Source organism: Setaria italica, chromosome III (assembly GCF_000263155.2).
Source record: "Setaria italica strain Yugu1 chromosome III, Setaria_italica_v2.0, whole genome shotgun sequence".
Lineage (NCBI taxonomy): Eukaryota > Viridiplantae > Streptophyta > Magnoliopsida > Poales > Poaceae > Setaria > Setaria italica.
In genome coordinates, this window is record NC_028452.1 from 44,437,768 (window position 1) to 44,449,952 (window position 12,185).

General features: G+C 46.2%; 1 long non-coding RNA gene and 1 pseudogene across 1 annotated transcript; both read left to right on the top strand.

The window, feature by feature from the left end:
- The first annotated feature begins 42 nt into the window (after positions 1-42).
- On the top strand, positions 43-2,288 carry LOC111256771 (annotated as a pseudogene).
- A 5,821-nt stretch (positions 2,289-8,109) lies between these two features.
- LOC111256689 lies at positions 8,110-9,367 on the top strand. The gene is made up of 2 exons (XR_002676871.1): positions 8,110-8,817; positions 8,919-9,367. It is a non-coding gene; the product is annotated as an uncharacterized LOC111256689 (long non-coding RNA).
- Positions 9,368-12,185: the final 2,818 nt, after the last annotated feature.

A 12,185-nucleotide genomic window follows, 5' to 3' on the forward strand; every position in this document is an offset into this window, starting at 1 on the left:
CGGAATAGTTGGACTAATCCTTGCAGCAAAACCCAAGAAGAGATGGAGCAAAGAAGCATGCGAGAACTGAAACTTCGCCCCCCACAAGAAAAGCCGGCGAGCCCCGATGATACCTGTAGCAAAGAAGAAACAGGAGGTGGTCGCTACTCGCTAGATAGGAAGGGGAGCAGCGCCATGGTGCTACCCCTACCTGCTGGCCAAGATCCAGAGCGCGGCAAGCTGACCCCTATCAAGCACCATCGATCGAGCGCCAGATCGATCTGCCAGGGCGAGAGGGAGAGAAGAGGAAAAGGCAGCGACTTACCGGCGAGAAGGCAGCAGCCGTCGTCGCGGTGGTGGCCGTCGAAGATGTCCCATGCCACGACGCCGTCACCTCGCGCCGCCGCCGTGTCGCCTCGCGTGCCGCCACCTCGCGTCGCCTTGTTCCACCTCGCATCGCCTCGTACATCCGTCGCCTGGATCGGAACCGGGGGGTGAGACCAGTGGAAGCGTTCCGGGCCGTGGAGAGGGTGGAAAGTTCATTCCGGGCCCATTTTCGTTCCGGGCCGTACCTAACCGAACAACCATTCTTGGTCCAACCTGACTTCAAACCGGGCCTATTCGATCCGGGTGGAACATGCCACGTTCCGGACCGTTCCAGCCAAAACGAACGAGGCCTAAGTTTGCCGTAATTCGTTGAGGTCCCGACAGTGGATACTAACTCCGCCAACTTTAATATTACAATAAAGTGAGTGGCCGGGGTTCTAAAACCGCGGGACTTCGACATATTTATATATATGTACGTCTCTCGCTAGTAATTAAAATGCAAATGAGACGGAGGCAGCGGTGTCGTAGAGTAGGAACGGTTGCAGGCAAACAGTGCTGGCCCTTGGAGGGTGCACGAGGTGCACCAGCCTAGGGCCCACAGGAGTGGGGGGCCCAGCCCAAGACCCCAGGTAATAGGTATAGCTGTATAGGCCTTTTAGGTATACAGGCAATGACGCGAATGCCTGTCGCCTGATCTCAGGTCTACGCCACGCCGTCCGCAGTTGGCCATCCGTAATTTGTCGTCTCCGCATGCCCCAGGTCCTTGCCGACGCGGTGACTGTGCGAGTGCCCCCTGCCCCCTGTCGTGCGCTGCGAAAGGCGACAGCGACCCGACACGGCGACACCTCAACCGCAGATTGCCTACGGCGACGCCGTGACAGGCAGACCTGAGACCACAGACGGCGCATCGTGCGGGACTGCGGCTCATGCAGGTGCAGTGTGCTTCCTCCCTTCCTCGTCAGGCTTTTTTTTCTTATCATTTTTAATCTAAATTAATTACTTCAATTTCTAGTACTCGGTACTCATATAGTCATATTTTTCTTCTAATTTAGGTGTTAGAAACTTAAAATGTTACCTAAAAAACATTTGTCGGGATCTCAAAAAAGAAAATGGAAAAGAGTAGAATATCAATTTATTCAATCTCAAAAAGATGCTATACAAAGTTTTTTTCAGCTTCAAGCAGTGTTGTGCCTGATGGTAATCCTGTAAATGCACTTGATATTGAAGAACAAGGGCAGCAACAGCAACAAGTTAATGATAATTTAAGTGAACAAGTTGATGACATTGATGAAGCTACAAAGAATGAAAATTTACAGCCTTTCTCTCAACCTGAAAATTCAATTGATGATGTGCAAGAAGTTTCTATTCATGATGTCTTTGATCCTAGAACTTGGGAAAATCTTAATACTAAGGGTAGAGATATATTGATTGAAAAGGGACTGGTGAGAGAATTGAATCTTGAGTTCCCTGTAGATGCTCTTAATAGACATTTTTCATATGCTTACTACTCCAGAAAGTTAAGCAATGGTGAGGTGGTTGATAGAAAATAGTTTGTTTACTCTAAACATGTGGACAAAGTTTTTTGTTTTTGCTGCAAATTGTTCAAATCAAGTCAGAGCAAAAGTTTGCTAGCACATGATGGATTGAGGGATTGAAAACATCTTAGTCTTAGACTCAAGCAACATGAGAACAGTGCTGAGCATATAACAAACATGAATACTTGGAATGAAGTTAGGCTAAGATTGAGCAAAAATAAAACAATTGACGATGATTTGCAACGAGAAATTGCAAAGGAGAGAGAGCGTTGGAGACAAGTTTTAGTAAGAATTATTTCTGCTGTCAAGTTTCTTGCTAAACATAATTTGGCTTTTCGAGGGAAAAATGAGAAACTATATCAAGATAGCAATGGTAACTTTCTGGGCACAGTTGAAATGATGGGTGAATTTGATCCCGTGATGCAAGACCATATTAGGTGGATTTAAAATAATGAGATTCATCATCATTATCTTGGGCATAAATTCAGAATGAGATTATTTCTCTTCTTGTAGATTGTGTGAAAAAAACTATACTAAAGATCATCAAAGATGCAAAGTAGTTTTCTGTGATTTTAGATTGTACTCCAGATGTGAGCCATGAAGAACAAATGACTAATTATTCGTGTGTCAATATGTCGAGGAATGTTACAAGGGTAGAGGAGTTCTTCCTAGAGTTTTTGAAGGTAGATGACACATCAGGATTGGGTCTTTTTAATGAATTATAGATTATTTTGATATATTTAGATTTATAATTTTTCTACTATGCATGCAAATATAATATATATCTGAGTAGCTAGTAAAAATTATAAATTTAGAAATAAAAAACGATCTACAATTTAGAATACAATTTAGAAGGGAAGGAGTAAGTCGCTACTACCCTACCACCATCACCACAACTTTGGTGGATTTGTGTTGTTTTTTTCTTTCTCAAACACGATATGATTCTTCGTCCTATCTTTTTTTTTCCAATTCTTGGAATCAGCACAGGACGACGACGTACGAGTACGACCAAATAAACCTCACGGCAGTGTGCTCAGCTATAGGACAATCGGCACCGATAACTTTTTAGACGGAAAGGAAAATCAATTTCTTCACTTCACGCTGAATTAGTGAAGAGCTCACACTCTGTAACATTACTACAACCTGGAGGAACAGAAATGGAGATCAACATTAACGTTCGGTTTGTTCTACCGCATTCTTGCACTGAAACGATCGTAGCAAATATTCTCAAATATGTGGACTAGCTAAGAATAAGATTGCAGTAAGCCTACCTAAGCCCAATAGCCCATGGTTCCTTGATCACAGTAACTAACAGGCCGAAACACCAATCCTGGGCCTAATCCGTACAATCCTAGCCCACATGATTTGGTTCCACTCCTCTCTCCTTCCTTGCTCCCGTCGTCGTCGTCGGCGAGCCACCAAAATTCTTCCCCAAACCCTCACCTCACACCGCACCACCGCCATGGCGCTGCCGGAGCTGACCCCGACTCCGTGGCGGAGATCCTCCTCCGCGTCCCGCCCGATGAGCCTGCGCACCTCTTCCGCGCTTCCCTCGTTTGCAAGCCCTGGCGCCGCATCCTCACCGACCCGGCCTTCCTCCGCCGCTACCGCGATTTCCACGGAACGCCCCCGCTGCTCGGCTTCATCGAGAACTGCTCGTTGGTGGTTGGGTACACTGTGCCTCGCTTCGTCGCCACCACGGCGGGGTCCCCCTTCCCCAAGCCGGCGCGCGGCAGCCGCGACTCGTGGGCGCTCGACTGCCGCCACGGCCGCGTCCTCCTGTACATGAATGCTGCGGCGGAGGACCTCCTTGTCTGGTGTTAAACATACGATGTAACAGATAGAGTAGATTTTAACCGGCTAGGAGTTTGAGTTGTTCTAGAGATAGGAATGTGTAAATCTCTTTTGTTGTAGATAGAGTCTGGTCGGTCAAGACTACATATATGTAATCATCTGCGTCGTGTTAGATACATCTATTAACATGCAACCGTTATCGACCCAAGGTAGGGTGTTGACGTTCCGCTCTTTCGCGCCTTTGATTTTCTACATGGTAATCAGAGCCTAGGAAAAACTAATTTCTAATCTCCATGACGAAAGTTCGTCTGCTGCTAATCCACTCCTCGGTGCTCAAGTAACCGAGAAGCTGACGCGCCAAAACCATGTAGTGTGGACAGCGCAGGTGCTTGCGACCTTACGGGGCACAAGGTTGGAGCGCTTCATCAATGGCAAGGCTGTTGCTCCAGCTGCTGAGATCAACGTGAAGCAAGCTGATGACACGGTCATCAAGGTGGATAATCCTGCCTATGAGGAGTGGTTCGCCTCTGACTAGCAAGTCTTAGGGTTCCTCTTCTCCTCCTTATCCAAGGATATCTTGGGCAGGTGGCCTCCGTGAAGATGGCGGCTGAACTCTGGAAGATGATTGGTGACATGCTCGCCTCTCATACTCATGCGCAAACTGTTAATGTTCGTCTCTCCCTCGCTACCACCAAGAAGGACAACATGACGATATCCCAGTACTACGGGAAGATGAAGGCACTTGCAGATGAGATGACAGCTGCTGGAAGCCTCTGGAAGATGAAAAATTGGTAGCATTTATCCTCAATGAGCTAGATTTTGAGTACAATCCATTAACTTCTTCTCTTGTAACTAGGGTAGAACCAATTACGTTGCCTGAATTATACTCTCAATTGTTGAGTTTTGAAACTAGATTAGAGCTGCAGCAAGGAGGCAGCTCTCCATCTTCTATCAATTCGGCAGGAAAAGGTGGCCGTGGTGGTGGTTAGCGTATGCGAAGCCCTAGCAACTTCTCCAACCAGCAGATGCAAGGTCGTGGTGGACGCTCTGGTCCTGACCGTGGCTTTGGAGGCCGTGGCCGTGGGCAACAGGGGCGTGGCAATTTTCCCAATCAGCAGCACCGCAAGCAATATCCTAATATTCCAAGCTATGACACCAATGGACGCCCCATCTATCAAGTGTGCTACAAAGTTGGTCATATGGCATCTGATTGTTGGCACAGATTTGATGAAAATTATGTGCCTGATGAACGTCACGTTGCTACTGCTATGATTTACTCCATGGACACAAATTGGTACACGGACACTGGAGTCACTGACCATATTACTAGTGATCTTGAGAAGCTAGCCATCCGGGAGAAGTACAATGGCAACGACCAGATTCACAAGGCCAGTGGCGCAGGTATGGAAATCAAACATATTGGTCATTCAATTGTTCAATCCCCAGTTCAAAATTTGCATCTAAACAAAATTCTTCATGTTCCAAAAGCTGCTAAGAATCTTGTTTCTGTTCATCGCCTCGATAAAGATAATTCAACATTTCTTGAATTTCACCCTAATTATTTTTTTGTTAAGGATCAAGCAACGAGGAACATCATCCTTAAAGGGTGCTATCACAAAGGGCTTTACCCTCTTCCTTCAACATCCGAAATAAAGCAAACTTTTGGAGTCGTCAAGCCATCTTTTGAAAGATGGCATAGTTGTTTGGGTCATCCTTCTGCTCCCATAGTGTCAAAAGTTATTAGTAGCAATAATTTGTCTTGTGTTAGCAACAAAGGAAGTGAGTCGATTTGTAATGCTTGTCAACAAGCAAAGAGTCATCAGCTCCCATATCAAAAATCGAATAGTGTTTCTAGTCATCCTTTGCAACTTATTTTTTCTGATGTTTGGGGTCCTGCTTCAACTTCTGTTGGAGGAAAGAAATATTATGTTAGCTTCATCGATGATTTTAGTAAATTCACTTGGATCTATCTTTTTAAGTTCAAGTCTGAAGTCTTCCAAAAATTCCATGAATTTCAAAATCTTGTTGAGTGTATGTTTGATCGAAAAATTATAGCTATGCAAACCGACTGGGAAGGTGAATATCAGAAGCTCAATTCCTTTTTTAGCAAGGTTGGGATTTCACATCTTGTGTCTTGTCCTCATACACATCAGCAAAATGGCGCCGCAGAAAGGAAGCATCGCCACATCGTTGAAGTAGGTCTCTCCCTTCTTGCTCATGCATCAATGCCTCTCAAATTTTGGGATGATGCTTTTCTTATTGCCACCTACATCATTAATCGTCTCCCCAGCTGAATTATTTATGATGACATGCCTTTAGAGCATCTGTTTTAGCACAAACCGGACTACACATTCATGCATGTGTTTGGGTGTGCTTGTTGGCCGAATCTAAGGCCCTACAATGCTCATAAACTTCAATTTCGATCCGAACAATGTGTTTTTCTTGGCTATAGCCACTCTCATAAAGGTTTTAAATGTCTTGATATTTCCTCTAGACGTGTATACATATCTAGACATGTTGCCTTTGATGAGCAAGTTTTTCCCTTCTCCCAACTTCATTCCAATGCAGGAGCATGCTTACGAGCGGAGATTTCTCTTCTTCCAGATCATCTTTTACCATCTGATCATGGGGGCGAACATATTGGTGATCATATGTTTGGTTCTCCTAATACACCTGCTAATAATTCTGGTGAAGATTTTGTAGAAAATACGCCTGTTCCGCCAGCTCCAGTATTGCATGCGCCTGCTCCTGCTCCGGATGATGAAGGATTCAGACCAAGAACTCGGTCACAAAGTGGAATACGAAAGGCAAAGGTATATACTGATGGCACAATTAGGTATGGTTGCTTTACTTCTTCTGGTGAGCCACAAAATTTAGATGAAGCTTTAGGAGATAAAAACTGGAAAGAGGCTATGGATGCTGAGTACTCAGCTTTAATGAAGAATAAGACATGGTATTTGGTTCCTCCCAACAAAGGTACTAATATCATTGATTGCGAGTGGGTTTACAAAATTAAGAGAAAATAGGATGGAAGTTTAGACAGATATAAAGCACGATTGGTAGCTAAAGGCTTCAAACAAAGATATGAAATAGATTATGAGGATACTTTTAGTCCGGTGGTTAAACTAGTTACTATCAGGATTGTCTTGTCTATTGTTGTTTCTAGGGGTTGAACCCTTCATCAATTAGATGTACAAAATGCTTTTCTTCATGGTGTTTTGGAAGAAGATGTATACATGAGACAACCTCCAAGATATGAGGATCGGTCTTTTCCTAATTATATTTGCAAGCTAGACAAGGCGTTGTATGGGCTTAAACAAGCGCCTAGAGCGTGGTATTCCAAATTAAGTGCTAAGCTGTGTCAATTGGGCTTCAAGTCGTCTAAAGCAGACATGTCATTGTTCTTTTATAACAAAGGGGATATTACAATATTTGTTCTTGTCTATATTGATGATATAATTGTTGCTAACTCCAATCCGGATGTGACTTCAGCGCTGTTGCAAGATCTTAACAGAGAATTTGCCCTTGAAGATTTGGGTGATCTACATTATTTTTTAGGAATTGAAGTAAGTAAGGTGCGTGATGGTATATTACTGACACAAGGCAAATATGCTTCTGATGTATTGAGGCGAGTTGGTATGAGTGACTGCAAGGGAGTTGCTACACCTCTCTCAACTTCGGAGAAGCTTTCGGTTCATGAAGGTAAAATTCTTGGACCTAATGATGCAATGCAATACAGGAGTGTGGTAGGAGCTTTGCAATATTTAACCTTAACAAGACCAGATATCTCTTTTCCTTAACAAGATTTGTCAGTTTTTACATGCTCCTACTACGACTCACTGCGCTGCAATAAAGAGGATATTAAGATATCTGAAGTATACTTTGAAGCTTGGTTTAAGAATCAATAAAGCTTCACCATTGCTTGTGAGTGCTTATTTTGATGCAGATTGGTCAGGGTGTCTAGATGACTGGCGTTCTACAGGAGGTTTTGCTGTTTTTCTAGGTCCTAATCTTGTGTCATGGAGTGCACGTAAGCAAGCAACGGTATCTCGCTCAAGTATAGAGGCTGAAGTTACGTGGATACAGACATTGCTTTGTGAACTTGGGGTTCAGGCGCCCAAAGTAGCAAAATTGTGGTGTGATAATTTGGGAGCTAAATACTTATCTACTAATCCTGTGTTTCATGTTCGCACTAAACATATTGAAATTGACCATAATTTTGTTCAAGAGCGAGTAGCTAAACGGTTGCTTGACCAAGGAGAAGATTGCAGATGATTTTACAAAGTTGCTTGGAGAGGGTCAGCTGCAGATGTTCAAACACAATCTCAACTTACGAAGTTTAGATTGAAGGGGAGTGTTAAACATATGACGTAACAGATAGAGTAGATCGTAACCGGCCAGGAGTTTGAGCTGGAGATAGGACTTGTGTAAATCTCTTTTGTTGTAGATAGAGCCTGGCCGGCCAAGACTACATGCATCTATTAACACGCAACCGCCATCGACCACACGACCGGCGCGGGATGCGCACGCCCCGCCCCCGTCTCCGGGGCTTCTCTGCGGCGGTGCTCTGCGCCGTGGGCGGCTGCGACCACCTGGATTGCCACAGTGGCCCGTTCCTCGTCGTCTACGTGTGGGCCGGCTTCGTGGAATATGACCCCACGTGGGCGAGCGTGTACTCGTCGGAGACGGGCGAGTGGAGCGCCGCCTCCTCTGTTGCCGATCGTCGCTGTTCTAGCGTTGAGCCCAAGCGCGGCGAGGTTGTCGGAAATGTCGTCTGCTTCACGCTTCACTCTGGTTCGATTGTCATGTATGATTTGGGCGACCATAGCTTGTCTTCGATTAAACGTCAGGACATGCCCGACGTGCACGGTGCGGAAGTTGTCCCCGTCCCGATGGAGGACGGTTCGCTGGGGCTGGCTACCATTGTGGCCTCAAGACTTTACCTGTGGTCATTGGGTACAGCGTAGGGTCATTGGCATTGGGACGATGCTCCCCATTGGCAACCCCAATAGCCTAGCTGATGTGATTGGGATTGCAGAAGGTGTTGGTATTATCTTTGTGAGCGCTGATGTTGGCGCCTTCACGGTTGAGCCCAAATCTGGGAGGATGAGGATTGAGGAAGGTAAGTGACCATGTAAAGTCCTACAACGCCATACCCTTCATGAGCTTCTAACTCCAGCTGGTACATCACTAAGCCACTAACCTTTTCAAGTAAAATAGATTGTATATAGTGAGTTAGTGACCTACGAAGCAATTTTAATTCGTACGCATGGTACTTTTCAGATCGTGCTAGCGGCAGATTGCCATTGCCAGCAGAGACAAATTAATCACTGCTGAGGAGCTGAGCCGAAGTATGGTAGTACCTGGCCAATTTACAAATCCACCTAGCTGAATCTGCTTGCATGCCTTGTGCTTTGAAATATTTAGTATTCTGTTGGGCAGTTTACTTTGTGATAGTGTAAGACATCATGGTAGGTTATATTCCTTATTGTTATGATCATGACTGTGCAGGCCATGTTTGAAGTTTACAGCTAATATTACTTTGGTGAGTGTTCAATTGATGGTTGACAGGACAGGTCAACTTTGACCTGATGATGTATTGTGGTTGTTTTGACTGAAAAGTGAATCTGTGTGCTTCAGTTTGATTTTCATTTCTGCAAAGATGATGGCAGTTTCAGGCCTTCTGCCCTTTTATTGATACATGCGGAATAAAAGGCTCAAATTTGACTTCAGTTTCTGTGCACAATATTAAACGTCTTTCGTACTCCTTGCAGTTCTAAGCTCCATTTTGTCAAATCACAGGAGCTATTATGTCCTCCATTTTTTTTCGTTTGTAAGACACTACAATGCGTCTGCAGATTGTAGCTTGTTCTCTTCTGGCACGGCTAAAAAGGCCTAACTAAGTGTTACAGGTTGTGGTTGTTTGACTGAAATGAAGCTTAGTGTTACCGTGTAATTTCATTTCTGGAACGAGGATATCAGGTTCAGGCTCTCCGCGTGGTTGTTTCTGGTTGTGGTTGTTTGACTGAAAACGCGGAGAGCCTGAAGCGGAGAAGTTGTGGTTGTTTGACTGAAAAAGAAGTCCACATTTTAGTTAAGTTTCTGTCTGGGATTTGCATAAAGTTCTAGTCTTCATTTTTGTTGGACCAACAGAAGCTACTATGTGCTTCCTTTTTTTTTTTCCCTTTCCTTTGGCTATTAAGAACTTTAGAATGCATCTGCAGGTTTCACCTTGTTTTGTTCTGTTGGAACTTGTAAGAGGCAAAAGAGAGGCCTGACCAACTTCAGATCATGTGAGAATGTGGGCCAAGAGGCAGTATCTTTTGTTGGAACCAATAGGGAACTAATATGGAACTCACTTGGTGTCAGTCTTCCGTAATTGCATTCAGTAAACCTCATGTTATGGTATTGCAGGGTTTCATAAACAGGGTTGAGCCTAGACAACTTACCCGTACAAACTGTCTAGAGTTTACTCTGTTCTCGATCAGCTACATTGTTTTGTTGAATTGGATGGCAAAGTACAGGTCCAACTTTCAAATCTAGCTGTGCAAATAGCCATGCATATCCTGAATGCGATTATGCAGACAGCGGTTCTCCAGCCCTTGTCAAGTCGCCCTCTCCGTCATTGAGTTTCACTTTACGCGGATGATGCAGTTATGTTGATCTAATATAATCATGGGAATTATTCAGGTTTCTGGCACGGCTTCAGGGTTGAAAAAACAAACATCCCCAAAGGAGCAAATGTTGCTCCAATCCAGAGCTGACCAGAGCTCAATTTCATCCCTGGTCAACTTCCAAGATGGAAGGTTGGCCTGATGAGCCTGGGCAGGGCAGGAAGGGTGAAACCTGTCATGGCCTTGATGCTTGTCCATCTCGCTGTTGCAGCGGATCTTCATCCATGAAACATGATTATATCACATAAGAAAGTGGCAGGGAGTATTTGTCCTAATCAGTCTGTCATCCACATGTAGTCTATGGTTTTTTTTTCAGCCATTTATTCAATATAATTTCGCACTTGATATTTTTGTGTACACTGCCAGTATGCACTTGATGGATCAAACATGTATGGAGAATTCCGGTGCAACGGCTCTATAGAATAGAACAACCTGATGTTTCATGATGAATTTTCCCATGGGAATTTTGCAATAGCCTACCTATTTCTATTGCCAATCAAACAACAGTATCAACCAACCAAAGGGCTGTCATGGATTTTCCCCCCTCCATGGTTTCCTGCAAGTTTCATCATGAATTTCATACACAGCTCCAGCCGCTGAAAAGGGAGAAATTAAACGGAGCATATCGCTTCAAAAGCACTAATAATGAACAAATCAACAAACACAAAGAACGAACGAACGAAAGAAAGAAAGAAAGAAAGAAAGAAAGAAAGAGCTTTTGCAGCCTTCCCAGAGGCCAGAGCAGGCAGCTCTTCCGGCCTGTCTCCTCTGCCATGCAGCAGCATTGCAGCAGCCCATGCCAGGAGGCTGCAGCTTCCATTCCAGGCTAACCGCCACCAACCAAAAGCTGACACCAAACCTCTCCTCTCCTCTCCTCCTCGCCGTGTGCAACTGCACTTGGTTCACATGCGCGCGGCCGCACGACTGACGGAGCAAGCACCTTCTTTCTTCACGAGCGCCTCTCATGGCGGCGGCGGCAGGAGGGCTCCCGCTTGAGCCATCGTCTCTGGACGCCGTGGCCGCGCCGCCGGCGACCGCGGAGTCGGCGGCTGAGCGGCGGCGGCGCCGGGACAGGGACGGCCAACGCAGGCACCGCCGCAGGGTGGCCGCGCTATACGCCGAGCTGGGCGCGATGATCCCCGTCCTCCCCACCGCTCGGCGTCGGGTGAGTGATCGAACTCCTTGCTCTCTCCTCATCCCCGTTCTTGCGGCGATGGGTCATGGCGCGAGACGGCAGTTTTTAACTTGCGATGTTTTTTTTTCTTCTTCTTCCTGGCCATCGATGGCGGCGGTGCGCAGCGGGTGACCAGGGAGGAGGTCGTGGTCGCGGCGACGGCGCGGGTGAAGGCGTTGGAGGACGCCGCGGCGGCGCTGGAGGGCTACCGTGTCCGGCCCCGCCCCGGCCACGAGGTGACCGTGTCGTCCCGCGGGACCGTGAACGTCTCGGCGCGGTTGCCGGCGCCGGCGCCCGCTGGCGCGCTGCGGCGCGTGGTGGAGGCGTTCGAGCGGCGCGGGGTGAGGGTCCTGGTGGCCACCATGGCGCGCCACGGCGCCGGCGCCGTGATCGTCACGGTCACCGCGGCCGCCGCGGCACCGGAGGTCGTGGAGATGATCAGGGCCGACATCGCTACCATCAACTGATTCTTTTTCTCCTGCTGGCATGGCAGCGCGCCGTGAACTTTTTGGGATCTCTTGGTTGGTTCTTGTCAAATGGTGCCATACTGTCATCTTTTTCTTCCATTTTCCGTAAGATGGAAAATTGAGAAAAATTCATAGAGGAACGTTGAACATGGCAGAGAAATTATTGATCGAGTAGTTTCAGTCACAGCGTTTTGCTATCAATTTATCAAAAATTCAAAATGAGCAGAAACAACCC